The 26,599-nt window shown below is 42.6% G+C and overlaps 1 protein-coding gene across 2 annotated transcripts in view; it reads right to left on the reverse strand.

Moving 5' to 3' along the window:
- NDST1 (N-deacetylase and N-sulfotransferase 1) overlaps positions 1-26,599 on the reverse strand; it is a 77,492-nt gene that overhangs the window by 39,085 nt on the left and 11,808 nt on the right. Inside the window, exon 1 of one of the 2 annotated variants that reach the window (XM_083424442.1) lies at positions 3,568-3,678. The exons of the other annotated variant lie outside the window; for it this stretch is intronic. The gene's annotated coding sequence lies outside the window, so the exon portion shown is untranslated. Of the gene's footprint in view, positions 1-3,567; positions 3,679-26,599 lie in introns of those variants that run through there. 2 annotated transcript variants of the gene reach the window in all.

Below are 26,599 nucleotides of genomic sequence, written 5' to 3' on the forward strand. Positions count from 1 at the left end.
GTTCGCATTTCATGGTAAATCACTTGCTGTGAATGTGTACTACTTCACTCCTTCCCAACAAGAAATCATGGTTTGTTTTGCTCCACACTGTGTGAAGCAAAGGTTTGTCCTTGGCTTAGCCATTTTAGAGCAAAACAAACAAATAACCCCAGTTTGGCCATGGGGCTGGGCCAGGGGTTGTGATTTGTTGTTTGCATTCACACTACGAGTAGAACAAAGCGGGAGCAATCTACATCTTCATGGTAAATCATTAACTCTGTGAGGTGCAAACTGAGCCATGGAGTTTGGTTTGGTGCAGAATACATCCAACCATCACAAAAGCCCAATCATCTTCTAGTTTCCAAATCTTTAATAATTATTTTATGGAACCATGCATATAATCCTCTAAACAAGGCAGCAGAATTCTGCCCTGTCAGCACAAGTATGCATAAGTACCCTAATCACAGCAAGGCAGAATTATAGTTGCTCCTCCAATCCCATGTTCACAGGCACTGGAACATTATGACTGCTTTATTCCCAAGTTCGGAGCAGTGCTGAAATGAAGTATCAGACAGTGAAGCATTCAAACGGAACAGATGAATATTAAGGGGAAACTGCTAGAGGTGGCAGAGTTAGATCTGAGGTCCATTAACTTAGTAACAGCTACAGGAATTCCCCTTCCTCCTTTCACCCAGCCGCTCTCAACAAACAGCAAAAAGAAGAAAGAAAAAGAAAATGTGGAGAAGAAATATTCCAGTGTACAGGATTGGCTCTGGCACAGAAAGAAAACGGGGGGGGGGGGGTCACTTACAACTTTAGATGCTTGCTGAAGTAGCAGCTCAAATTTACCTTTTGGCCGTCTCGTGTCACTGCCCAACACGCACACTCTAGTTCAGCATACTGTACAGAATGGAATTTAGCTCAGCATGACAAACAGAAACGCGTGGTTTTCCTTCTGCCGAGACACCACTATTGCTCGATGCCCCTTTTCCTCGAGACCAAGGCAATTCCATCCCATGGAGTCCTGTAGAACAAATTCTACTGCATGCAAACTGTACGAAAAGCAATGGACTAAAACACACACACTCAGCGTGAGCGACCACAACACCTTTCGTTATCTGCTTACACTCCACATTCCAAAGCATGGCTTGGGCACTGACAGCCATCTCGTAATCGTTTTCAAGGAGTCTGAAAGGTTGCAGGCAATGCACGGAAACCAAATGGCAGCAGGCCATGCCACAGGGGAAGAAAATATGACCAACCGCACCAGACAAGGTTGGCAAAATCCAGAGGACTTAAGCAGTGAACAAGATCACTAGTCAGACACCAGAACAATATGGCAGTTCTATTCCAAGGATGAAATAATTTTTTGAAAAAGAAATCAGACTATGTACAAAGAGACAGAAAGAGTGTTAATACACTACAACTCCATCCCACCATTCCTTGGGACTAGGCCTTAACTCAGGGGCAGAAAGCCTCTTTAATACCATAACCATGTAGGGAGACTAATCTAGGATTGTATGCCTCTGGTAAACAGAAGCTTTCTGTTCTCAAATCCAGCCATGTGTTAAATAGTCAATTTTATTGCCTTTATCTTCCATGCTCTGTCTTCCTTTACCTAACTTCCGCTTCCAATCTACCAGATTACACTCTCTGTTTATGTGGAGGATAATCCTGTCCCTTTCCAAAGATCTGCTTAACTTAACACACAGAAACAGGCCAAATTCTCTTTAGTTGTGCTCCTCCTAACCGTGAGATGCTTCAGTTGAACATTAGCAGATGGGAGTAGAGTCCTTCAGAATGCACATGGGAAGGGAGTGTATTTCGGAAATACAACGTTTTTCAGATTTTTAATTCTGCAGAGGTTTTTCTTTTAAAATGAACAAGCAGCCTTCTACATGCTTTCTAAGGTTGAACACTTTGGGGAAAGAACTATACCATGATTCCCAAGAGAAACATACCAAGCTAGAAATAGTACCTCTGAAGTGAAATCATCCCTTCAATGATTTTTGCTATTCCTTGCATCTGTTTCAGTTTTGGTTTCAAGCTTCTTGCAAAAAGTGCCCCAGACTATCAAAGAAAAGCAAGCCCACCACCTTCCCAGAAGCCTCCTTCTCTGTTCTGTAGAACAGTTAAACCACAGGACACCTATTCACCACTATAGCATTCTGGATCTGACTACTGCATTCCTAAAAGGAATTAAGTTGCTTTGGAACATAGATATGGGTACAATTACACCAGAAAGTAAGTGGAAGAAACTATGGAACTCTTATGTCCCACCAATCTGTATCTCCCTTTATATGAGAACTGTTCATCAAAAAATCTCCCACAGGTGGCATCGTAAACCAGTTCAGCTTTCACATATAACTTCACAGATGACATCATGTGGTTGGAGAGGCTGTAGGGTGCAAGGTACATTCTTCCATTTATTGTGGGAGTGCCTGCCTGAACAAGAATTTTGGTTAGAGGTGTATCATGAACTTTCTGCAATATATAAGACTCCTATCCAAATGATTCCACAGCTCCCCCTTTTAAACGTTTGGGAGGACCAAACTCTGAAAATGCATTCAAAAGGACTCATTACTTGGCTATTGGAAGCATTCAGAGTATCTATTGCGCAAACTGGAAGACATTGGATTACAAATTTCCTTGTCCACAGACAGCTTTCCGGGTCATGTGGCCAGCAGGACTAAACCGCTTCTGGGGCAACAGCACACCGTGACGAGTGCACAGGAATGCCATTTACCTTCCTGCCACAGCGGTACCTGTTTTTCTACTTGCACTGGCATGCTTTTGAACTGCTAGGTTGGCAGAAGCTGAGACAGAGCAACAGGAGCTCACCCCATCGTGCGGATTCGAACTGCCAACCTTCTGATCGGCAAGCCCAAGATGCTCCGTGGTTTAGACCACAGCGCCACCTGCTCCTATAAAGTCATAAAGTCACAAACAAGGCTGTAAACAAGGCTATCATAAGCAGCAATATCAGAATGCAAAATACTGGGCAACCGTAATTTAAAACACTAATCTTAAAACAATGTATGTTTCCATTTCAAAATCCCTATGGAGCCATTCCTTTATTAAGTCAATAAAAAGAAGAATTCAGGTTTGCATTCTGTACAAGAAGCGCCACCCAAAAGAAGCAAGGTTTCACAAACAACTGGCAGGCCAGCTTCAATCATAACACAGATTTGATGCATATTTGTGGCCTGCGACAGAAATACCCATTAAGGCTATTTGCCTTCCATCTCTAGCCTGCCTTTCATTATCCAACAGATGAGTCCAAATGTTCTTTTGATATCCACTCCCCCCCCCCTTCTGCCCCCATCCCTTTATCCTCTGCCAAGCTCATGCTTGGTGTGGAACCTGTCATAGGTTTACAAAATCCACCTACATTACAACATGAGAGTGCAGGAAATCTCTCATCTTTGTAGCTTCAAAGACAGCGGATATAACTCCTTCAAGCATTCAGTCAAGTGTGTTTTGCCTCCAAAACACTAAAGCAAAATGCTGGTGGGAAGAGGGGGAGACTTCATCCTCCGCGCCCCCCCCCCCGCCCCCATGCTTGGCATGCAGACGAAAGAGGCTCACCTTCTAACAATGTCCCAGCTCAGTCCCCTGAAGGCAGGCTCTCCTCTGTACTTAATGCAGCCTCTTCTAATCTGAGATCCCTGACAAACAGCATTACAATCAACCCAGCTTTCTAGGCAAACTCTCCACAACCTCCACACACACACACACACACACACACCCCAGTTCCAGCTTGCTAGGCATCATGAAGCATTTGTTCCAAACTCAGTTCCTCTCCCCTCTCCTCACAAATCTAGGCCACCAGCTTTTCAGAGGGGAACGAAAGCAGCACATCCTTGAAAGTTTTGGGGCAAAGGGAGTGACTAACATGCCATATTAAGGTCAGGAAGACTGAGCACGGCCAATGGGCAGCCTGCCCTTTGCAACTGACACAGCAAAAAGGGTCCATCATCTTTCAGAGTTTAAGCCAAATGAATGCATGCATATGCCCTCAGCATTAATATACATGAGACTGCTTGTTCTTTCCAGCTCCTTAATTAAAAGAAATAAAAATAAAAGCAGTTTACATTTGCAAGAGTGTTTATAAACACGGCTTGTTTTAAAATGAAACGTAAAGAACGCAACACAATGTCAACCAGTCTATTAAAACCAGTCTATCTATCAAATAGACTGAACCAAAAGTCAGGTTTTCCATGTTAAAGAGAGGCAGCACCAGGAATATAATGCTTAACTTCAGAAGCCAGATAAGTGATCCAATACATAATTTATTCTGTTTAGTACTGTGGGTTTTTGAACCGGACCCAGGAAGCAGCAAGTCACCACAATTGCTAGAATTAAGGCAATGATATCCTTTATAAAGAATCATCCACAGAAGTCAAATGGAAGGCTAGGTACACCTGTTTTATGCTCTCCTGCTACCTCAGCAATGTGTTCAGTTCTCAGATTCCAAATATTTATGATTCTTACCAAACAGACAGCACGGACATTTCCTGGGAGCGGGGGAGAGCAATATTTTGTCAAATTGCTACCAGACTTTGCTTGTAGAAAATTGTTGACACTTCAGCACATCACTAAGCATATCAATTAATCACATCAGCTCAGAAGCCTCATTTTGTTAAATGGGACTTATTTCCAAATACAGTGGTACCTCGGGTTAAGTACTTAATTCGTTCCGGAGGTCTGTTCTTAACCTGAAACTGTTCTTAACCTGAAGCACCACTTTAGCTAATGGGGCCTCCTGCTGCCTCCGTGCCGCCAGAGCACGATTTCTGTTCTTATCCTGAAGCAAAGTTCTTAACCTGAAGCACCATTTCTGGGTTAGCGGAGTCTGTAACCTGAAGCGTATGTAACCTGAGGTACCACTGTATATGGATAAGACTGTGGCCTTATAAACAACTGCCTCTGCATAGCATGCTTGCATATGAACAGAAAAATTCATTCCCTGACTAAGCAGATATTTATCTCCAATGCAAAAGGCTGTAGGACCAAAGGTTTTTGATTATGCTCCTTTATTTATCTGCAAAGCGTTGGGAAGTAATCGGCTGAAACTAAGGGACCTATCTTAGTCATGGTCATTAATTTCAGTGGGTCTACTCTGAGTACAGCTTAACATAATACCACCCGATATGTCTAAATTGCTATAGCAAATATTTAAGTACACAGGAAACCTATGAATTTCAACATGGGAAATTTCAGTCAAAGGATTTCAGTCAATCCACCCTAACAATTCTCTTAACTTGCTGCCCTCCCAAAGTTTTGGACTACAACTCCCATGAATCCGAGCCAGGACAACCACACTGCAGCTGAAGGGAAATGTAGTCCAGAACAGTGAGAGGGCACTGGGTTGTGGAAGGCTGCTCTACACTTCCTTTTGTGCATCAGTTTTAATAACTGGAGATAACAGCTATGCAGTATCTCAAAATGACTACAGGTGGCTGAAAATAAGCAAGACTCCACCAAATAATTCAACCACATGGATTCGGAAATTCCTCTCCACAGCCACACTAATTTTTTTTACACAAAGAAAAAACTGTAGGAGAAAACATGTTAATGAGGAGTATCTCATAGCACCGCTGAAGCCCCTCTCGGGGGGAAGTGGCTAATTGTACATATTCTGGAATTTCTCATAAAAGCACACTCTTGTTTGTTCATTTCCCTGGCCAATTTGACACCCATTCTCCCAGCATTAGGCTACCTTTCAGTACAGGTTATATTTAGCTATCCTATCTAAAATCTATTGTACTTTCCATCATCCAGAACCTCTGCCTTTTCAACCTCTTATCGCAGGTTATTTGTTTACAATGATGTTAAACAGCACAGGCCTCGGTCCCAATTCTTATTTTTAAAAGTATGCAAGTTCTATTGAAAGATTTGCTCAGCCTCACATCTAGTTTGGCCTGCTGTCGGTAGCAACTCCAGGGTCTGAAGCCTGTGCCTTTTTTCTAAATAAGAAAGAAAAGGGAAAATAGGTGTTATACTAGCTAAAAGTCAGATGACTTTTAGAAGACATCTGAAGGCAGCCCTGTTTAGGGAAGCTTTTAATGTTTGATGTATCACAGTATTTTAATATTCTTTTGGAAGCCGCCCAGAGTGGCTGGGGAAACCCAGCCAGATGGGCGGGGTATAAATAATACATTGTTGTTGTTGTTGTTGTTGTTGTTGTTGTTGTTGTTGTTGTTGTTGTTGTTTTCCATCTGAGGTCTGGTGAGAGATGACATACCCCACTTTATGAAACTATACTGTTTGTTTGAGATGGCCCACAGACAAATAAAAATAAAAATCCCAACTAGGTTACACAGGAGAACAAGCTACAAAATGGGGTCCATGTGAACATCAAATGATGCACATTGTGCCATGTCTCTATGGTCACCCACAAATAGCTACTTAGCCCCAATGGCAGAATTGGATGCTGTGCTCAGAAAGATTCAGGCCAGCAGAACATGTGCTTTTTGCTTATTTAGCAGTGGTGCTTGCCTGCTTGAAATCTTGCAAGGGAGGAAAAGATAGGACACGTTTTTCGGCTACCGCTAAATAACACTGTCAAATTCAGCCTTTGGCTTCCTCTATCAGCTTGTTTGCCTGCCAAGGTAGTTTCGCCCTACAACGCCACAGTGCTGCTTTATTCCCTCCCTCCCTCCCTCCCCGTCACACATTGTAAGATCCATCATTCCCCCACACACAATAAGAGAGAGGTTGCACTAAAAATAGCTTGATAACACCACTGTCTACAACAGCCAAATAACCCCCTTGCCCCAGTCCATTAGTCACCATTTGTCAAGGGAAGCCACCAGAAGCAGCACCATTTTTACCTAGCGCAGTTTACTCCACTTCAGCTAAATCCCAAAGGCAGCCATCAAGCAGGTAGCCTGGACTTCTTCTGCACATTCAGGTAGCTTATCCAAACAGCTGTGCCAGGAAAGGATGCTCAACAGTTAATTGGGCACCTGGGATTGGTTTCTCACACATAACATGACTGAAGGGGGTCCACTGCAGAGATGAGAAAAGGTGACATGTTGCTAGTTTCCCCAACGCAGAGCTTCCAATAAGACTACTGTTAAGCTAACTTCAGGTTCTCAAAAGTATGCTGTTGTTGTTGTCGTTTTAAAAAAGAGAACAAATAAAAAAAGAGATGCATAACCCTTCCCCTCCCCACCTTCCGTTTATGCTTCTTCTTTCCACAAATCCATTGCGTTTTATCCCCGGGTTACTTCCCTGAAGAAGAATTTAACAAGCAAAGCAAAAGTTTTGAGGGGAAAGGTCAATGAATCTCACTTGGCAATTGCGGTAGCAACATCCAACAAGCTTGCTGTTTATATATAGCAGTGCACAGAGAGCTTCGGCATTCTTTATTTTGTAAGAAATTGCAATGTTAGGGCCTCTGTCTGGCGGCCTCTTGAAAAATGTGCACATGTTGCTTCCCCAGACCCTGACAAGCTAGGTGCACACTGCCACAGTGCGTAATGATTTGGCTTTCAGCAATGGCTGAATTTCAAAATCCACAGTAGGGCAATACCTTTATTACGATAAGGTAAAACATCATGGCATTGAGCAAGCCACTGAGGTTTTTAAGAACTCTTTTAGGCTGGACATTAAGCAAGCGACAGAAAGTAGGGTGGAGAGATGTTCAAGCCCATAACATCTGCAATTTAAAACAGTTTTAGGAAGGGGTGAAGGAGGTATTAAGCTAAGCTAGAATAGATTCTTCTTTTTTTGAGTGGATGAACGTAAGTACCCACCATTTCTGGCAGATGAATCCTGCACAGCAGAAGCATACAGCACCCAAATATTATTGATAGCCATAGGCTCAATTCTATTATACAAAATGTAATAAATAAATGATACTATGTCCTTTTAAATATGCTTGTGGGAGGGGGTTATTGGTTTGCTTTTGTTATTGGTTTTATTATGCCTTTTGCGTTCTCATTTTGTATTTTTATGTTGTGAACCACCTGTGATCTTCAGACGAAAGGCAGTTTACAAATTTAATAAATAAAAATAAATATTAATTCCAGCAGGTGTACTCTTGAGTTTGACTTAATGTCTCTTCCCACAGAGTGATATCCAGCTATCAAAGAAACCAAGCGTGCTGTGGTACCTTGAGACCATTTATTTTCATTTATTTTAATTGAACCAAGTTTTTTTAATAACATAATGAATATAAATTCGGAAAAGAACATAGCATACAGAACCACCTTCCTAAAAACGGCAACGCAGCTTCTCTGATACAAAAGGAAAAGTCTGCTTGTATAAAAGTCTGCAAAAATTTCACCAACAACCAAGGTTGTGTGTATTTTAGATTTCTGCACAAATGTATTTTGGGGTTTCAGGATTCTGGAACTTGTCAGCCTCTATAATGTTCTCTAATTAATGTTGAGCAGGTCAGAGGAGTTGAACAAGAATTACATGCAACAGGTCTTCTCTCCTTTAGCTACTTTCTCACTCTGGCTTCTTGCCTGGCCTCCTGCTTGGGCGTAACCTGCTAAACTAGGCCTGAGAGATGCCCTTAAAGACACAGTCACATTTATCCTTACAGCTTCGGCCTTGTTTTTAACACCAGAATTCTACACCCATTAGTAATGACTGCCAAATGCCTGGAAGCCTCAGAAGCTAGAAAGGGTGGCTTCGTCACCCTGCATAGTTCCAAGCGTTTTTCCAGAACAAGTACAATAACATAGACAAAATAAGGAAACGTGCACCAACTTCCCTAATTTAAACAGGGTGCAGAATTTATTGTTTTTCTCCTCCGCAGACATATCCCTGGCAAAAACATTCAAAAACATCTTTCGCAAGGCCGCCTCTTGTGCCAAACAGCCATTTAGTCAAGTATCCAGTTTCCTACAGTGGCCAGCCAGGTGTGCCAGGGAGGCAGTAAGCCTTCTCCTGTTGTTATTCCTCCACAATTGGTATTCAGAGGCATATTACCCTGGACAGGAAGGTCCCATAAAGGTGCCATCATGACCAGTGAGCCATTGATACTCATCCTCCCGGACTGGACAATCTCCTTTTAAAGCCAGTGTGATCTGCCTTTTCTGAAACTACTGTTTTTGAGGGTGTGTCTTCTTTGTTGAATAAGAGGTATAGCAATGCCAAGAATAAATAAAATATATTATAAATTACTTAATGCATTTGCCATCTCTCCATCCTTTGGGTTAGCCGACTCTGTCTCTCTCTCTCAGCAGCTCCAAGGCAAGTGTGAACGTGCCTCAACTATTCCCAATCTAAAATTAGCACAACAACTGACAGGGAGAGCAGCAGCACACATGAACTTTCATGAAGCAGAAAAGGCTTTTGACATTGTGGCGGAGGAACCAACCTAATGCTACTCCTCTTGTACGTCTCACAACCTTGGAGACCCAGGCGCCCTACAAGGAGAAGAGGAGAGAAGCCATGGTTTGCTTTCAAAGTTCCTCCTTTTAATTTCCACTGTGCACAGATCTCCTAGTCCAGTGGTGGCCAAACTCGGCCCTCCAGCTGTTTTTGGGACTACATTTCCCATCATCCCTGATCACTAGTCCTGTAAGCTAGGGATGCTGGGAGCTGTAGTCCCAAAACAGCTGGAGGGCTGAGATTGATACTATCTTATCAGGAAGACTGTTTCACCCAATGATGGAATCAGCCTTTACGGTGACTGTACCTACCCTTTGGAACTCCCTCCTAGTGGCGCAACAATAAAACTCCTAGAACATTTGAAAAGTTAAGCAGGGTTGGGTATGGTTTCAAACTGGATGGGCTATCATGTGTGATTGAGTGTTGAGATTCCTGGATTGCAGTGGGTTGGATTAGATGTAGGGTTCCTTCCAACTCTACAATTCTGATTCTATTCTGGATTGTTTTATTTAATGTTTTAATTTGTTTTAAACTGCTTAAAAATATAAAGAAGTATAGAATTGAAGGGGGGGGACAAGCCTTAAAGGTGGAGAGCTTTCTCCTACCAGCTACCTGCATTGGATTTGAACTTTAAAAATATATGTGCAATTTAAAAATGAAGATGATGCAATTTTTAATGTATTTTATTGTATTGTGAAGTCACTTCAAGATGCTTCACCAGGAAGCAATGTATAAATAATATACCTCTCCATCTTTTATTTCTCTTCTGATGCCACAATTACCAACCTGCAAGCACATATTTTCCTTATGAATGCTTATTGTGGGGAGTATAGTGTTGAGCACTCCACTGAAACATACTTCAAAACGTCTGTATTCCCTTCCACATTGAATAATACCTCCTAACTCTGAAACTAACTTGCTGCATCATTTTAAAAATGGAACAGTGGGTGGGATAAGGAAAGTCTGGGAGATGAAATAGCATACAGTTCTTTAAAGGGGGGGACCTATTCCATTGCCAGGGATTTCAAAGATTTTCCATGATGCTTCTCAGACAAAAATAAAAGAGTACACTGATAAGGTATAGAAGAGAGAGGAAGTCAACAACTCAGAGCCTCAGGAGATAACACCATGTAGAAAGAGGATGCATGTTCCCCAACAAGCTACAGAGGATTGACAACATGATTGAAAAATGTAGCAAGCATCCTTAGGGCTGGAGAGGGGATCTATTCAATGATGCCATGGGCTCAAACCCAAGAAAGCATGAGTTGAAACTATAGAAAAGAAACAAAGTGTGCAGAGTTTCTACTTAGTAAGGAGGAGACAGCAAATGGTGTGTGAAACTGGCCTTGGAAAAAAGGGAGTTAAATCAGCAACTTGGAAACACATTGTAAGAAATTGAAAAACACGAGCATTTTAAGAAGAAAAACCATTACAAAGTGCAAATGCTATACAGATGTGTGGAGGGAATATAGGATCCACTCCTGGCCCCAGATGTTCAAGACCTCTTTTTGCCCTCATTAAAAAAAATGTTGCTCCTTATGTGTGGTGTGCATTTCTAATGTACTTTTGAAGTGTTGCACAAATGCTACAGGATTATTATCCAAGCATAATCCAGGAGCCTGAAGATATTATGCATATCAACTGGGGAAGGATAATGTATTTCGAATCCCCGTGACGGGGTGAGCTCCCATTGCTAGGTCCCAGCTCCTGCCAGCCTAGCAGTTCGAAAGCATGCCAAAAAGTGCAAACAGATAAATAGGTACTGCTCCGACGGAAAGGTAAACGGCGTTTCCGTGCGCTGCTCTGGTTTCGGTGTTCCGTTGCACCAGAAGCGACTTAATCATGCTGGCCACATGACCCGGAAAAACTGTCTGCGGACAAACGCCGGCTCCCTCGGCCTGTAAAGCGGCACCACAACCCGAGTCATCTGCGGCTGGACTTAACTGTCAGGGGTCCTGTAACTTTACCTTTAAGGATAATACAATCAGAGCACTTCCATCTTCAAGAGCTAATGGCAGATAGGGAGATCTAGTTACTAACACCCTTGATTGGTAGACCTCACAAAGATCAGATAAGGTGAGCAGAAGAAGAAAGCCCTTTAGGGTGAAAGCCAACTGCAATCAAAATGCATAAAAGGGCTCTGAGTCAGTATTTAACAAGTTTTGTCATTTCTAATTAAGCAGAAAGGTGTGTGATCAATGTCTCCCTTAACCCCAGTGCGTTATTGCTTGCATTCACACTGGATCACAGTCAAGATGTCCGTCCACACACAGCAAGCCTGATGACGGTTGCTGGAATTCCATTCCCGAGCTCTTACCTGAAAGCAAGCTCTGCTGAAATCAGTATGACATGGAAAATAACTTTTAGGAGCAGAGCATCTGAGCCTCAGGAAGTCAGCTGCCCCCTTTGCTGAAAAACTAATTGCTACCCAGCTCCTAAATGTTCCCAAATGGAACAAAAGAGAAGCATTTGTTGTGCCACACGCTCAGCTTCTAACTGGCTGTTCTCCGCATGATGGCAGGGTGTTTTCCTGCTTGTTGTTGACATCTGCATAGATCCCTTTAAACACACCATACTGGGGATTTACCTCTCGTTTTGAAAATGCAGAAATTGAGAATTGCGTTCCAGGCAGGCCACTGGGGAGTGAAAGCAAATCCAGGGCGGGGGGTGGGGGGTGGGATGGGAAGGAGTTTGAATAGCTGGTGTTACACCCCTGAGAACGAAGCCCCCTTGGCCCTAGAATGTTACAGTTTCTGCAAATTCTGAATGAGCATTTCACAATGCCCGACTGACACTGATCCAGGCAAGACAATAACATCCTCCCAGACAGAATGAGAGATAGAGACCCTGCAACCCATCCCTGTTCTGCGCTCTCTCTGCTGATCGTTAACAGCTAGGCCACAAGCCTGTAAGTTGTTCTTAATAAATAATTCAGGTGTTCCCCCTCCTTCCCCGGCTGCTGGCTGCATTTCACATCCTGGGTTGCAGCTGAATCCAGCAGTCAGGCATCAATAGAAAGCGAAATTACACAGCCTCAAGACAACCAGGGAAGCCAATAAAGAAGAAAGTTTTTTGGGGTGTTTTTTTCCAGATCTGGATAACAAAAACCTGGGGATTTGAGGGCACTGTGAAGATAAAACTCCACGTGAGGCTTCAGAATTTATCCTTCCTCCTAAGCTAGGCCACATAGATCATTTGCCATCGTTATGTTAAATCAGCTTGGATGCCTCAAAACCATCGGCCTCCAAGATTCTCGAGCTATTCCCCTTTCTCACAGAGGCATAAAAGGGACAGGTGTGGTACTGGCAGATTTTCAGAGGTAGAGCGATTTCCTTTTACAGAACAGAGCTGCATGTGGCAGGAAAAGGCAGGGGAGATATCTTTTGGATATGCAAAGGATCAAGGTGCCTTCCTAGAATTAGGCCACTGAAGAGACATAACAAGAAGGCACACTAATAGGATCCCTATAGCCAAGGTGCGTTCAGCCTTTGTGGAGAGCGCAGAAGCTGCTGGATGAGACACGAGCAGCACCTCTCTCACTGGTACCCATCCCTTCAAGGCAAGGAAGGTTTGTTTGGCTTCATTAATAAAACACATTTCTTTGATCAATGTATACTGCCCAACAGAGGCATATCCTCTGTATGAACAGCGGGAGAGGAAAAGAGATGGCGCTTTCTTCTTACAGAAATCACCTCTTTAGGTAGCTGCATATAGCAAATGTTCTGTTACTCTGCTCCCATATTTTCTTTCATCCAGTTGAGCTTCGAATGAGAAACTCACGATTCAGAGACATGAATTTAAGAGCTTATGGGCATTCTCGCCAGCTACTTTCAGGTAAACGTTTAATCTTAGGAACTGATCTGTAAGGTCAAGGGAAAAAGCTACTCAAATTAAAGTTCTGGCCCACCGACCACTAAATCTCACCATCGTCACATTTTGATGCATAAAAGCAGTAGCCTATGGCAGGTAAAGTCAGCTGTCGCCGTAAAACATTCATTCATGCTGCTGCTTGTAAATACTATATGAGGAGGCCAATATTTGCAAAGCCTTGTTAATTGCATGTGTAATCCTACCATTTCTAAAGACAGCAGCTAGGGTCACCAGGCTTGTCATTTCTGAAAATACTTGGCAGGCAAACAGAACCATCTTTTCCAGCACCCTAACTCTTCCCACAGCAATAAGAACGCTTCCGGCAGTCTGTCAGAGGAGTTTTATAAAAGGCAGATAAGGAACATCTTAGCAATAGATTACACAGCCCGCTTAAGTGCTTAGCAAACAGTAGTTACAGGGTTCAGGGGATAAAACAAACAACATCCAGCCAGGAAAGGGCAGGGGAGAAATGCTTGTGTTTTAACAAAGACATCCAAGTGACTTTCCGGTTCCCTGTCTGTCTCTCTCTCCCCCTCTCTTCTTTTCCCTCTACCCTCAATCTCATTGGTCTAATGAAGATGTAGGAAGGGCAAACAGCAACACCAAAATGGAACACACTGTACTGAAGTAAAAAATACAGGGCAGTACTGTATGTTCATAAACAACAATGGAGTCAATTCGAACGCTGACCTTGGTTTTCAAATATTTTAACTAGTAAACATGATTACTCCCATTCAGAAAGCACTAACTACACCAACTTAGTCTTGATAGATTCTTGCAAATCTTTCCGTACACAAGAAACATAGGTAGTTTCTGAATCTATCAGTTTAGAAAAACACGGGTTTTCCTAACTGCTTAATGGGAAGCCGAGGAATTCCTTACAAGGCAGCCTATTTAAGGATTAACATTTGGAAAGCACATTTAGAAGATTGCAAGGCAGTCAGACAAGCACAGAGCAAGCGCTTAAATATTAAGGCTAATCTCGCTATGGGTTGGCAATTTACCCCACCCCATTGAGCTCCTGGACAAATATGTAAATCCAGCAAAGGTTGCTAACCAGGATTCAGGCACAGAATAAGGACTTAAGTAAAGCCCTTCCAACTCAGACCAATGGCCCACCTAGGCCAGTAAACCAGTTTGAGTTTTTCTGCAATAAGGTGGTATATAAATTTTACTAAGTAAATAAACAAACAATCCCCTTCTCACAGATGCCCATGGGAAGCATGCAATCAGGACCAGAGCGCAACAGCACTCCTGTTCCCCCAACAACTGGTATCTTAAGGCATACTGCCTCCAGCGGTGGCAACGATTCTGCGGAATTGTCTGCAATGCATCATCACTAAATGAACTTGGTGAAAGAGACTTTTAGAGCCTCTAACAGAGGAGCTGAAAGTATGATCTGCTCATCCCACATATATACAGAAATCTCTTCCAGCTACAAACTCTTCAGGTGGTCTTATGCAAGACACTCCTCCTGAATTCAGCGTCAATAAATAGAGGTAGCACTAGCCCCAGACAAGGTGCTTGTTATCTAAACCACTGAGCCTCTTGGGCTTGCTGATCAGAAGGTTGGCAGTTCAAATCCCTGCAACAGGGTGAGCTCCCGTTGCTCTGTCCCAGATCCTGCCAACCTAGCAGTTTGAAAGCACACCAGTGCGAGTAGATAAAAAGGTACCGCTGCGGCAGGAAGGTAAATGGTGTTTCCATGTGCTCTGGCTTCCGTCATGGTGTTCTGTTGCACCAGAAGCGGTTTAGTCATGCTGGCCACATGACCTGGAAAGCTGTCTGTGGACAAACGCCAGCTCCCTCGGCCTTAAGCAAGATAAGCACTGCAACCCCATAGTCACCTTTGACTGGACTTACTGGTAACTGTCCAGGGGTCCTTTACCTTTTTACCTTAATGTGTGTGAAATGCTTCAGACTAAAAACCCATACAGAAATGTTAAATACCATGACTTCTAATTCCAAGCCAACTGTAAGAAACATCTTTGCCAACAAGTTATCTACAAGCTATATACCACGCCCCTTTACAGTTGTGAATTCCAGGCAGAAAAACATGATGTGAATTCCTACATAATCTTGCTGAGTGTGTATTCCAGATTTTTGAGTGTCACCAGTGGGTGATTTCAAGCTGGATACATCTTGAGTACTTTAAATCTGAAATTGACCTTTGCCTCTACACATTCTAATGCCAAATCTCATTTATTAAATATCGTACCCAGGAAGTATTTATTACTACTGTAATAAGATTACACATGTGACTTGATAGTGATGTTGCATCAAATCTTATCAAAATGCCACAGTCTACACAACTGTAGAAAAGCATTTTGCAGCAGATGGTCGTTTTGGCTTGCCTCGTGCTCTGCATTTTTAGCTTAATTATTTCCATAACAGATCTAGCCCCCAACCTTCCAAATAACTTTGTTGTTTTAATGGAGGAGACAAAAAGAAAAATAATAATAAAATCTCCCTCAGAAAAGGGCATGGTCTCACACATTATCATTCCACTCCTTTCAGTAAATAGTGATGAAAGGTTATTCCAGCAATTTTGAAAATGTTCCCAAATAAAGAAAAACAAAGAGTAAATCTTTTGATTTTCACTCCTTAATTCACATGATGCATTTGACTAAAACTTATTCTTTAAAAGATATCACAGTAATTCCCTTTTTTTACCTGTATCCTGAAATCACCAGGAATTTTAGTTACGCAATTCTAATACGCTATCCCACAATGTAGTACAACTATTAGAAATTTACCACATCCTTTCCAATGAATGACTTCCTACATTATTCCTCCCTCCCACAAATGCCCACTAAAATTAGAATTTTTTTCTTTAAGGGGAAAAAAGCCAAATGCTTCAAATAAAATGAGCATGCAAAGCAGCACGTTATGTGATACAAATCTGACCATTATACTCTTGTTAGAGAATTTGAGATCTATAGCATTCACAGTCACTCCCAACCACAGCCAAAGCCAAAAAAAATAATGAGCAACTGTAGCATGGTAGTTATTATTCGCTTTCCTGCTTCCTCCCTCATTTTCTGAAATCCACATGAAAGCAGCAGAATGGAGGACAAGATGCCGTGCAGCAAAGTCAAACTCAAATTTAGGTATGTAGAGAAGACCCTCTGACCCTCTCCAAAGCTTTTAGAATAAAGAAGGACAACAATTACTTTAGAATAATTAACATTCTGATTCTTCAGACTCCTCTCAGCTGCTGCTAGGGAAAATCCCACCCTTCACCTGTCTGTGGCCCTGAGACAAATTCTTTGTGCTAGGTGTAGATACATGTTAGACCTTGCCTCCTTCCTAGTCACCTGGCAATCCATATGACAACAACACAGGCCTGCAAAATAGAATCCCCCCCACACACACTCCCCATCTGCTTGCAGCTGCAACACACACACACACACACACACACACACACAGACTTCCAAAGAGCTGTTGTTGTAGCCCTTTGTAGGAACATCTATGAACAGGCTCATCCAAAAGGGGAGACTGAATTACAGCACTGCATCTGCATTGCTTCTTTTCTGGATTTAGAGGTGCATGGTGATAGTGGCCCAGGTTTTTTTTTGGGGGGGGGGCATCTAGCCAAACTGCATAATCTGCCTGACTCAAAGACTCCTATACTGGTATGAATTGCTGGTAGAGTGAAAGCCTTGTGTGCTGCTGCTACCACCATGTCTCATTTTTACTATATGTTTTTTATTTATTCTCTCCATCAGAAGCATCAGTTGTGTCAAATTTTGTCTCTTTTCTTCTTCTTGAACAATTTCTTAGCCAAATCAGAGGCACACCTTCCTGCCTGTGAGTGATCTAAGCTTGTTGTGGATTTCCTGCAAGCCCTTTAAATGGTCACTTCCGGCCGCCAGCTACATAGAAAGAGCAATCAGGAAAGGCTAGGGAGCCCTAGCTTGCAAGGAAAATTACTCTTTTAACACATGCTTGCGTCAGTCATAACTAATTCGACACTCACGTATTTGGTGTTTGGGTCTCTATACTCAAGAAAAGTGAGAATATATACCATTACTATAACATTTATCTATGAAGAATGACTGAAAGCTGTTAGACCATTAATTCAAATGCAATTACTATTTGGCTTCTTAATAAACTTGGATTTTAGTCTTGCCCACATTTTTGCAAGGTAGACACAGCTTGCATTTTTAAGACAGCTTGGACTTCCTTTATGAGTGCAAGCAGACATAATGGGGAAACAAATGCAGTCTCAGAGGGGGGGAAACCCATCAGTAATACACAGATAATAAAGCTGGGTCCCCTTGCTGCAGTGCTTCATTTATCAAAATTTTCCAAATCAGCTCAACAACCTTGAGTGGTGGAACATTATGAGCAATACAAGCAGCATTAAGGTTATTACAACAATGCAGAATACCGCTCACAGTACTTGACTTGCAGACACCATGACAAGAGGCACAGTGCACAGGGGATTCACTAACTGTTTTTCTGTACTTCATTTTCCCTGACAGTTTCTCATTAAAAGGGATTGTGTTGCGTGTCTGTATGTGTGCGCGCACAAGAGAGTCATATTGGAAGTCTCAGTTAATCATGTCAAAGAATAAACAGAGTATTCTCTCCTACATCATTCTGAACAATTTCATAGATTAGAATAATATCAGATCGACATTGGAGCAGGCTTAGCTTTAGCCAGCAATTTATCACTATCCATTAAGCAATGGGACATCATTAATTCTTTTGTAAGAGGATGTGGGGAGGCTAATTTGACCCAAAACTAAGTGCTTTCAAAACAAGCTTTCGAAAACTGGAAAGGAAAACCATTCAGAATATATATAAATGAATTACAATGCAAATTTTCACTTCCACATCATGTTAGTGTTTGAATCCCTCCCTGCAAGGGAAAAGAAAGTAGTTTTCCTCTGTCCCTACTAATGTGTCCCATTGGATCTGCTGCTATTATTACCAGGGTATTTAAAAAAATGGTTTTTTTCCATTTCTAAATAGCTATTTATTCAATTGAATTTTTTTAGGGGGGAAATTATTTAATTGTAAATATTAAGTTTTTTGTCTTAATAATAAGTTAAATATTAAGTAATGTGAATATAAGTATGCTAGCCCAACCTTGCATTTAAGAAGTAGCCTGGCAGATCACCGGCGACCAGGAATTCCATGCAGGTGAGTGAGAAGGCTAGTGCCTGGTAGAGAAGGAAGAGAGCGCTCCATTGCTCATCTGTGCCCAGCATAGAATTACAACTCTTAGTCCCTCCTTTGCCAAAACCCCAATCCTCTGGAATAGATTTTGTGTGCGCGCACATGGGGAATGCATAGAAAACAATTGCACATTCTAAGTCTCTGAGCCCCCTACAAGGCAGCTGCTTGGTTTGCATGACGTATGAAGCACAACTATGGCTCAGCGTGAACCAGCAAGCATGCTAGTTTGTGAGAGTGGTTTTTTTAAATAATTTTTGTTTCGTTTTACCTATTTTGTGATTTTTACCCTGTATTAAAATCATTTTTGTTTCATTTTACCTATTTTGTGATTTTATCCTGTATTTTTTTTTGTGAACCACCCTGAAATCTTTGGTTTAAGGGTGATATGCTGCTGCTGTGAAAATTGTGCCTGCTGCACTATTCCCTTGGACTTTTTGCTGCTGTGCTAAGCAATGGTTTGGCTTAGTGTTATATGTGAACCAGGGCTGATGACTTGCTTCTCTCTGAACAAACCACAAGCTGTTCTTGGCCTACTATGCTTGATGCATTTGGAGTGAAATAAACCATTGCTTCGGTCCTGGTAGTATGGCAGCAGCAGAAACAGGAGAGGAGCCAAGTGGCCATGGTTTTCTAAATGAGCATCAGCACACTTGTTCACACTGAGCCCCTAGTTTGGCTAAGTGTAATGTGCAAACGAAGCCACTGTATGGACTAGAACTGTGTCCAGGTAACATCACAAATCCTCCACCTTCATTACAGGAAGAGAAATTGGGGGATCATTTCTCCAACAGTTTCTCAGGGGTGGGGCTCACCATTAGCAGTAACACAGTTTCTCTCTGTTTTTCCTAAGGCTCCCCACCCACTGCCATCTCTCCAGGCGATAACCAGAGAAACCATCCTGGCTCATAGTGTGTCAAAGGAAGGTAAGGGCTGGGATCCTGAACTGGACCACTCCTATTCTGAAATAAGAATAACTGCAGGTTCTTATTGCAGGTCCAACTTGTCACCTTCTGTTGCAGGTCCAACTTGTCACCTGCATGCTGAGCATTTACTTCCAAGTCTGTTATGCATGGCAGTTATTGTCCCTTGTTCAGGGTCTTTTCTGAGCATGACTCACTGTTTCCCCATGGCAGGTTCTTTCCCCGGCAGGTTCGAGCCAACCTTTGCCTTTGACTGCATGCTCCATCACCAGCTTGACACAAACCAGTAACTGGGTGTGAGCAGAGGGAAGAGATCCGTCAACTGGCACTGCTCTTTCACAGGCCCCCAAGCCTGAAGCCTGAGAGGTGCTCTTCCCCTCTGTAACTACTTCCCCTCTTTCCCTTTGGGGGGAAAGGCAACTAAGTGATCCCTATCTGAAGATAAGTCACAGGTTCCCTGTGAATACATATTACATTTCCCTTCCATCTCACAGTGATGCTCAGATGTTGAAGACCGATATAGAGAATATAAAAGAAGAAAGCTTCATCTGTAAAGCTTCTAAATGGCTAAAGATTGCTGCTTGGGGCTACCGCAAGCAGAGAACGGATTTGGCAAGCAAAATGTACACATCTTCAGGCTAAAGTCCTATGCATGCATACTTGAGTATGCCCCTTTGAACTCTATGGGACTTGCTTCCAAGTAAATAGTCACACAATCAGGCTGTCATTCTCCCTTTTAAAGTTTAGAGCAGGGTAAAATACACACAATGGCTGGCGTCCAATGGACCATGAAGAAGGCTTTTGCATATGCAATGAGGCTTCAGAGATTCTTTTCCAACTAAAGGCCCCTCTGCTGCCAGAGAAGCCATTTCCAAAACTCTGGGGATTCTCCAGAGCAGCCTTTAAACACAACGCAAAAAGCTGTAAGTGGAAAGGTGGAGGGGGGTGGGGGAGAATCAGAGACAACCTACTATATACACAGAAGTGCTTGCATCCACCCACAACTCTCTGGGTCTGTGCCTGGTGTGCTGCATCTGGAAAAATAAATCTTGCATCCATATTTGACAAGAAATTCTATTTAAACCATGTTGAGTAAATGGGGAAATTTGGCATAGGATATGGAGAAATACATTTCCCTATTTTCCAACATAGCTTATCACAGCATCAGAAAACATTGGTGGCAAGAACCCATACTTATTTCAGTAGTTTCAAAACTATCATTACTACAAAGGGGTGGCAGTGCTAGGAGATCTGGAGCAGGGCCAGTGGGCAGCGCTCATGTATTTGGGGCGATGCCCTAATAGAACTAATGACTCCTTTAAAATAGTACCTGCTGTGACATGCGTCGTTAAAAAACAAACTGTTTTTCTTCTTTTTCAAAACTATTCTATTTCTTCATGTGCTTGTGTAGATAATTGATCAATTAACTTAAAATAATACTGAGATTTATTCAACTGGGCAGCAAACCTTACATGATTAGCCCTTAAACAAACTATAGTTGTATTATTACTTATTGGAAAACAGATTCTGTCCTTTCACACAAAGGAGAACTAATACACTGATTGCAGCAAGAACCGAGATTTTTCATTATTGGACAAATAGAAAAGCAGCAGGTACGCAACGATTACCAAAACATATAGAGAAGGCTAACAAATTGTTTCAAGGATCATTTGAGGAATCATAAAGACAAGAACTCTTAGCAGCGTTATCATTTCCTCATTTGGGAAGTGCAGGGGTGACTGTCAGTGGCTCTTGCTGAGCAGAACAGCACCACTTAAGCACAAGAGGAAGGTCTTGACAAGCATGGGGGAACCCCATGTTTGCAAACATGAAAGAAAGAAAGAAAGAAAGAAAGAACAGTCCAGTTAGGACTGAGCATGTTCAGCAGCCACAGAAGATTGAGTATCCTGGAAAGGAAAACCGGAGGACGGAAGGGAATCAGCTGAAATGACTGCTGAAGAGGAGGGCGCCTCTGGGACAGCAGGGAAGGCTTCAAAACACCACTGATCAACTGGCGGGTGGTCAGGGGAGGGTAGCTGTAAGAGAAGGCAAGGAGTGCAATGAGGAGAAGCATGGAAGAGGAGTTAATTCTTTTTCTCTTCAAGCATTTTTCTTTAGCTCCCTTTCTTCCCCCTCAAACAGAGGTTATCAAGAGACAATGGAGGAAGACACGCAGAGATACACTGTCTGGACAGCTCACTGTCTTCAAGCATTCCCAGAGACAAAAGTGACAGCTGACCAAAGAAAAAAAATTGAGCAATCCAAGGTTTTAATATACTAAGAAGTAGCCACCAATTTGTGTGGCCCATTCCCCCTACCAAGCGGTAATAAAAATGGGGAAGTTCTAACAGCATTCTTATTTAGTGTGAACCTTTTTTTAAAAAAAAAATGCCTCTGCTAAAACAAATTCTGAAGCAAATACAGTTCCATTTTCCTCATATTGCAGCAGCTGTGGCTGGGAAAGTGATTTACAACTCTGCAGCGTTGTATAGAGGAATTTGGCCCCTATTGCTGCTGTGGGGAGAGGGAGGAGAGACTGAGTAGCTTGCAACAACCCTGCAGGTTATCTATTGCTTTTATGCAAACACAGCCTGGGCTGAGAAAGTAGTATAGAGTGGTACCTCGGGTTAAGTACCTAATTCGTTCCGGAGGTCCATTCTTAACCTGAAACTGTTCTTAACCTGAAGCACCACTTTAGCTAATGGGGCCTCCCGCTGCTGCTGCACCGCCGGAGCACGATTTCTGTTCTCATCCTGAAGCAAAGTTCTTAACCCTAGGTAATATTTATGGTTTAGCGGAGTCTGTAACCTGAAGCGTCTGTAACCTGAAGCGTATAAAACCCGAGGTACCACTGTACAGCAAACCTTCACTGCAGTTCGCTGTTGCGACCCTATTACAGGTTGAGGTGTGTGTTCTAAGTATCTTACAGCAGCCCTGCACAATACTTTGTTGCTTTTACTGTATTGCAGATCAGAGGTTGAGATGAGGCTCGTTTCGCCAGTCAAAAATCTCCCATTATGTATCAGGCTGCAGCAAGGGGCAATCTATTTCAACTGCCCTCTCAGACCAAAAGCCAGCACTAAGTTGCATACAGGCTCCAGTAACAGATGCATGCTAGAAATTCTTGCTGGGCCCCACTTATTTTTTTTTTCCTATTACATAACAGAATATGTCTTGTGTAACATTATGCAATATGCTTTAGGAAACAGAACTGGTTGCCCTTTTTGTCAGTACGTTGGTGCTGGCTTTAATGTTAATTAGCCACAGGCTGCATTTATTCTGGGAAAGATGGAGCGGAGGGTTCAGTGCTACACCATGTAAATGTGGCACCTGAATGTTCATCAATTTATATGCCAGTTTACATTCTGTGGAATATTTCCCCAGATTTAAATGGAAAAAACCACTAACCATTAAAAACAATAAATACCACTTTGGTTGGCTCCCTCTGCTAATTACAAACCCCAAGGAAATTAAAAACAAAGTAATAATTAGAAAACTGTTTTAAGATAAATTTATACCCTCCATATGGAGCTTAAAATATAAAAATCGTTCCACCTCCTTTCTTTATATATTTAAAAAAGCCAGGCAGTACAAATCTCAATATTCCTTATTAGCTTAATTTTCCTCTTTCATGGCTTTTCCAAGCAGGCTTTATCAGCAGGGAGGGAGCTAGAAAAATTGAACGGGTACAACTCCATATAAGGCTATGCTAATGCAGAGGGCATAATATATTGGGGGGGGGGAGATATCACAGTCCCCCACACACAAAATATATGCAACCACATTTATATTCTGACACAAATGAAATTCCTTTATTTGTTGTTGTTGTTCTTTTAAGAAAAGCAGACACTACAGAACTGCAATATGCTTCACACCAACAGACATAGTTGCCCACCCCACCCCCCACCCCCACCCCCCCGCCGGAGAATTAAAATAATTTAATAATTTTTGATGAAAAGGCAGTGTCTGTCTGGCTGTGGCCCTTTTTTGCTTACTGATGAAAAAACAAGGTAAGGGAGTATATTGGTCATCAAATATATAAATGCCTTTAAAAAGGAAATAAGTGCCAGCAACAGAAGCAAACCAGGTACAAATTAAAATTCACTGCTTCAAAATTATAAATCAGTGCAGAGTTCACATGATTTTAAAATTCAGAGTCTTACATTTGTTTGGCAGCAGAGAAAAGAGGGTGAAAAAGCTGAGGTTTATATTGTGTTACTGCTCTGCCCCAAGACCTGAGGTTTTAAAGAACAATTACCGACACGGAGGGAACTCCACACAGGATATAAACCTTGGAAAGGTCTGGGCGAGAGGCTGGATAAAGAAAACCGTGAGGAGGGTTCAATTAGAACATTCACTACAAGATTTGATCTGGTTTGATGGATATAGGGCATGTGAATATACACAATAAAGGCCAGAGGTTGCAGCACTGGGTTGTTAAAAGCAGGGCACCCAAAACACAGGGCAAGCCGGTCTGCAAAGCTCCAAGCAGATGTAGCTGCCAGAGAGCACAGTGGAAAGAAATGATCATTCCACACACACCTGTGGTGGTAGGGGAATGAATTGGATTATTAGGGTGCAGGAAATCTCTGGTGCCTTTCTTGGCTCACCTGCCTTCGCCAAAGGGAAAGGGAAGCCTCGCCTGCACTCTGCCACCCACAGCAAGTAACCCCCTCCGAACCCAGTCAGCCAGCAGTCATGCGCTAGATGCATCACTGCTATTGATTCATCCCCTGCAGACCCCGCCATGACCGTCTGTGGCTTTTTACAGCAGAACAATACGATACAGAAGAACTCCTGTGTCCTTGTCTCACAAGTCCTCCCCGCATTTGTGTTGTGGGCAACTCACAGACACTTTCCAGCTACTATGAACTACCATTCGGAAAACGTAATAGGAAACAGCCAAGAGAAGGCTGGAAAAGGGGGTCTGGGGTGGAGTGGGATGGGGGAAGCCTTAGGGCCTCCAGAGCTTCCAGCCCTCTCCCCCCCCCCCTTTTCCTTCACATGACTGCCTCTCATTGGCACCAGCCTCATTACCCTCTGAAGAACAGCCACTTAACTCCTTTGGGACCAGAGTTCACATGAAGAGATCTTGACAGGCAAGACACATTTCCCTCACAGCCTGCTCTCCATCTTGAGTTTGCAGATATGCAAAGAGAAGGGGGGGGGGCTTGGATCTTACGGCCCTCTTGTCTCAGAGTAAGAACCTCTTAAACAGCAATCTTTATTTCACAAACCAGCTAAGAGAGATGGGAAAGTGCCATTATCTATTCATGGGGGTGCCATGTTGGGATAGTCTTGCTAACATTAAGATTTAAAGTGCAAAAAAGATGGGAGGTTTGAGCTAAGTGTCAATTATAGGAGCACTTCACGGTATCGATTAAAACTAGCTTACAGTTCAACTTACAGTAAACCTATTTCTGCCAAAAGGGAAAACAATAACTCCTCAGCTATTATCTATGTACAATGTTCTGGTGAAAGAATGTAGGCTTCTGGTCCTCACCACTGCAAGCTAGCTACATTTGAAATAAGAGAACTGCAAAATTACTACAGTGGTACCTCGGGTTAAGTACTTAATTCGTTCTGGAGGTCTGTTCTTAACCTGAAACCTTTCTTAACCTGAAGCACCACTTTAGCTAATGGGGCCTAATGCTGCCGCTGCGCCACTGCTGCATGATTTTTGTTCTCATCCTGAAGCAAAGTTCTTAACCCGAGGTAATATTTCTGGGTTAGCGGAGTCTGTAACCTGAAGCGTATGTAACCTGAGGTACCACTGTACTTTTATATTAGCAACATTAGCAGTGTGGTAGCCCACCTTTGTACAGTTTATGCCAGCATTGTAAGAGAATGCATAATAGTTACTAACCTATGAGCCACAAAAGTGCATTTACTTGGGAGTAAGTTCTGTTTTCTCAGTGGAGCTGACCTTCCCTTCCCATTCTTGGCAATCTCCTCCAGTCCACAAAAACCTCCCTGTCCCACAGCTAAGCAGGCAGGTAACTGTTGATCAGGTCAATTTTAATTGTATGGAGTATGGATAGGGCAGCTATCCAGATGTTGCTGGGATTCCCAACGCTCATCCGCCCTAGCCGCTATAGCCAATGGTCAGAGATTATGGGAGCTGCAGTGAAGCAGCATCTGGAAAGCCAGATGTTCCCCCACTCTTGCTATGAAGAAACACGTGTACATCTTCTAATCTAGACAGATCATAAGGATGCCTACAGGTGAGCTTGTGCAATTTGAGAAGATTGGGTCAGGTTAGGAGGTATGTTTAAGGCAGCATGCAGTCAGTCAGTTATATCCCTTGAACAATGCAAGAAGCTGGCAGAGTAAGTGGAACACAACCTTGCAAAAGAAAATATCTTAGCATTCCAGGAACATTGCTACGTACGGAATTTACAACCAAAAGTAAAACACCCCAAGAGCATCCACCGCACTTTCAAGACAGACTAGAACAAACTGAAGAGCTCACTTCTCACTCTGCAACCGGCAGATCAAATGGAGATCCATGTGTACATGAAAACTTACAGACTATGGTGCTCTGTCAACGTCAGAAGCGGGGTCTTACCTTTTCCTCCGCCTCTGTGTGTTTTGGAAAAGGCAAGCTTGCACTGAATGCTTTGTTGCCTGGCTGTTCGATTGTAACAACCACAACAAAAGTGTGTGCAGGAAAATGTTGGTTTATCTCTCTCTTTAAAAAAAAGAGAAACCTGGTCAACCTTGCAGAAAAAAGAACCCTTGCTGGCAACAAAAACAGATTTATGCCACAAAAAGAGCATGAACAATAGATACAGCAGGCACTAACCCAGAAGGCAATGTTAGCGATCCTAAGTGACTAGTACAAAGCAGATTCTATCTATATCATAGAAAACAGTGAAAATTTTTAGTGCCTTGATAATCAGAGTTCTTCTGCATCTATATATTACCCTAACTGCTTCCAGACTCCAGTTAGCGTGAGGTGAACAACTGTCAGCCACGTAACACATATTAGAGGATAGGGGCCCCAAAGTATAAGCTAATCTAATGGGATGTTCAGTATGTTTTGACCCACAGAAACCTATCTGTGATGTTTAAGTCTGTATAAAGCCACATTTCCTAAAAGTTCAAGCATGTTGTAGAAGTCCAGTCTAGTCCTAAATTCTGATGGCAAGCCTCAACTACAAGTTATCAATATGTTATTGCTAAGAAACAGGAGAATAGTCACTATTTTTTAGAAGGGTTAGGCACCAGCCTTCTGAAACACCCTCTCCTCCTTCAGAACAGGAGGCAACAACCTCCATGAACTTCAA

The sequence above is a fragment of the Podarcis tiliguerta genome (assembly GCF_965153285.1).
Source record: "Podarcis tiliguerta genome assembly, chromosome: 2".
In the NCBI taxonomy this organism is placed as follows: domain Eukaryota; kingdom Metazoa; phylum Chordata; class Lepidosauria; order Squamata; family Lacertidae; genus Podarcis; species Podarcis tiliguerta.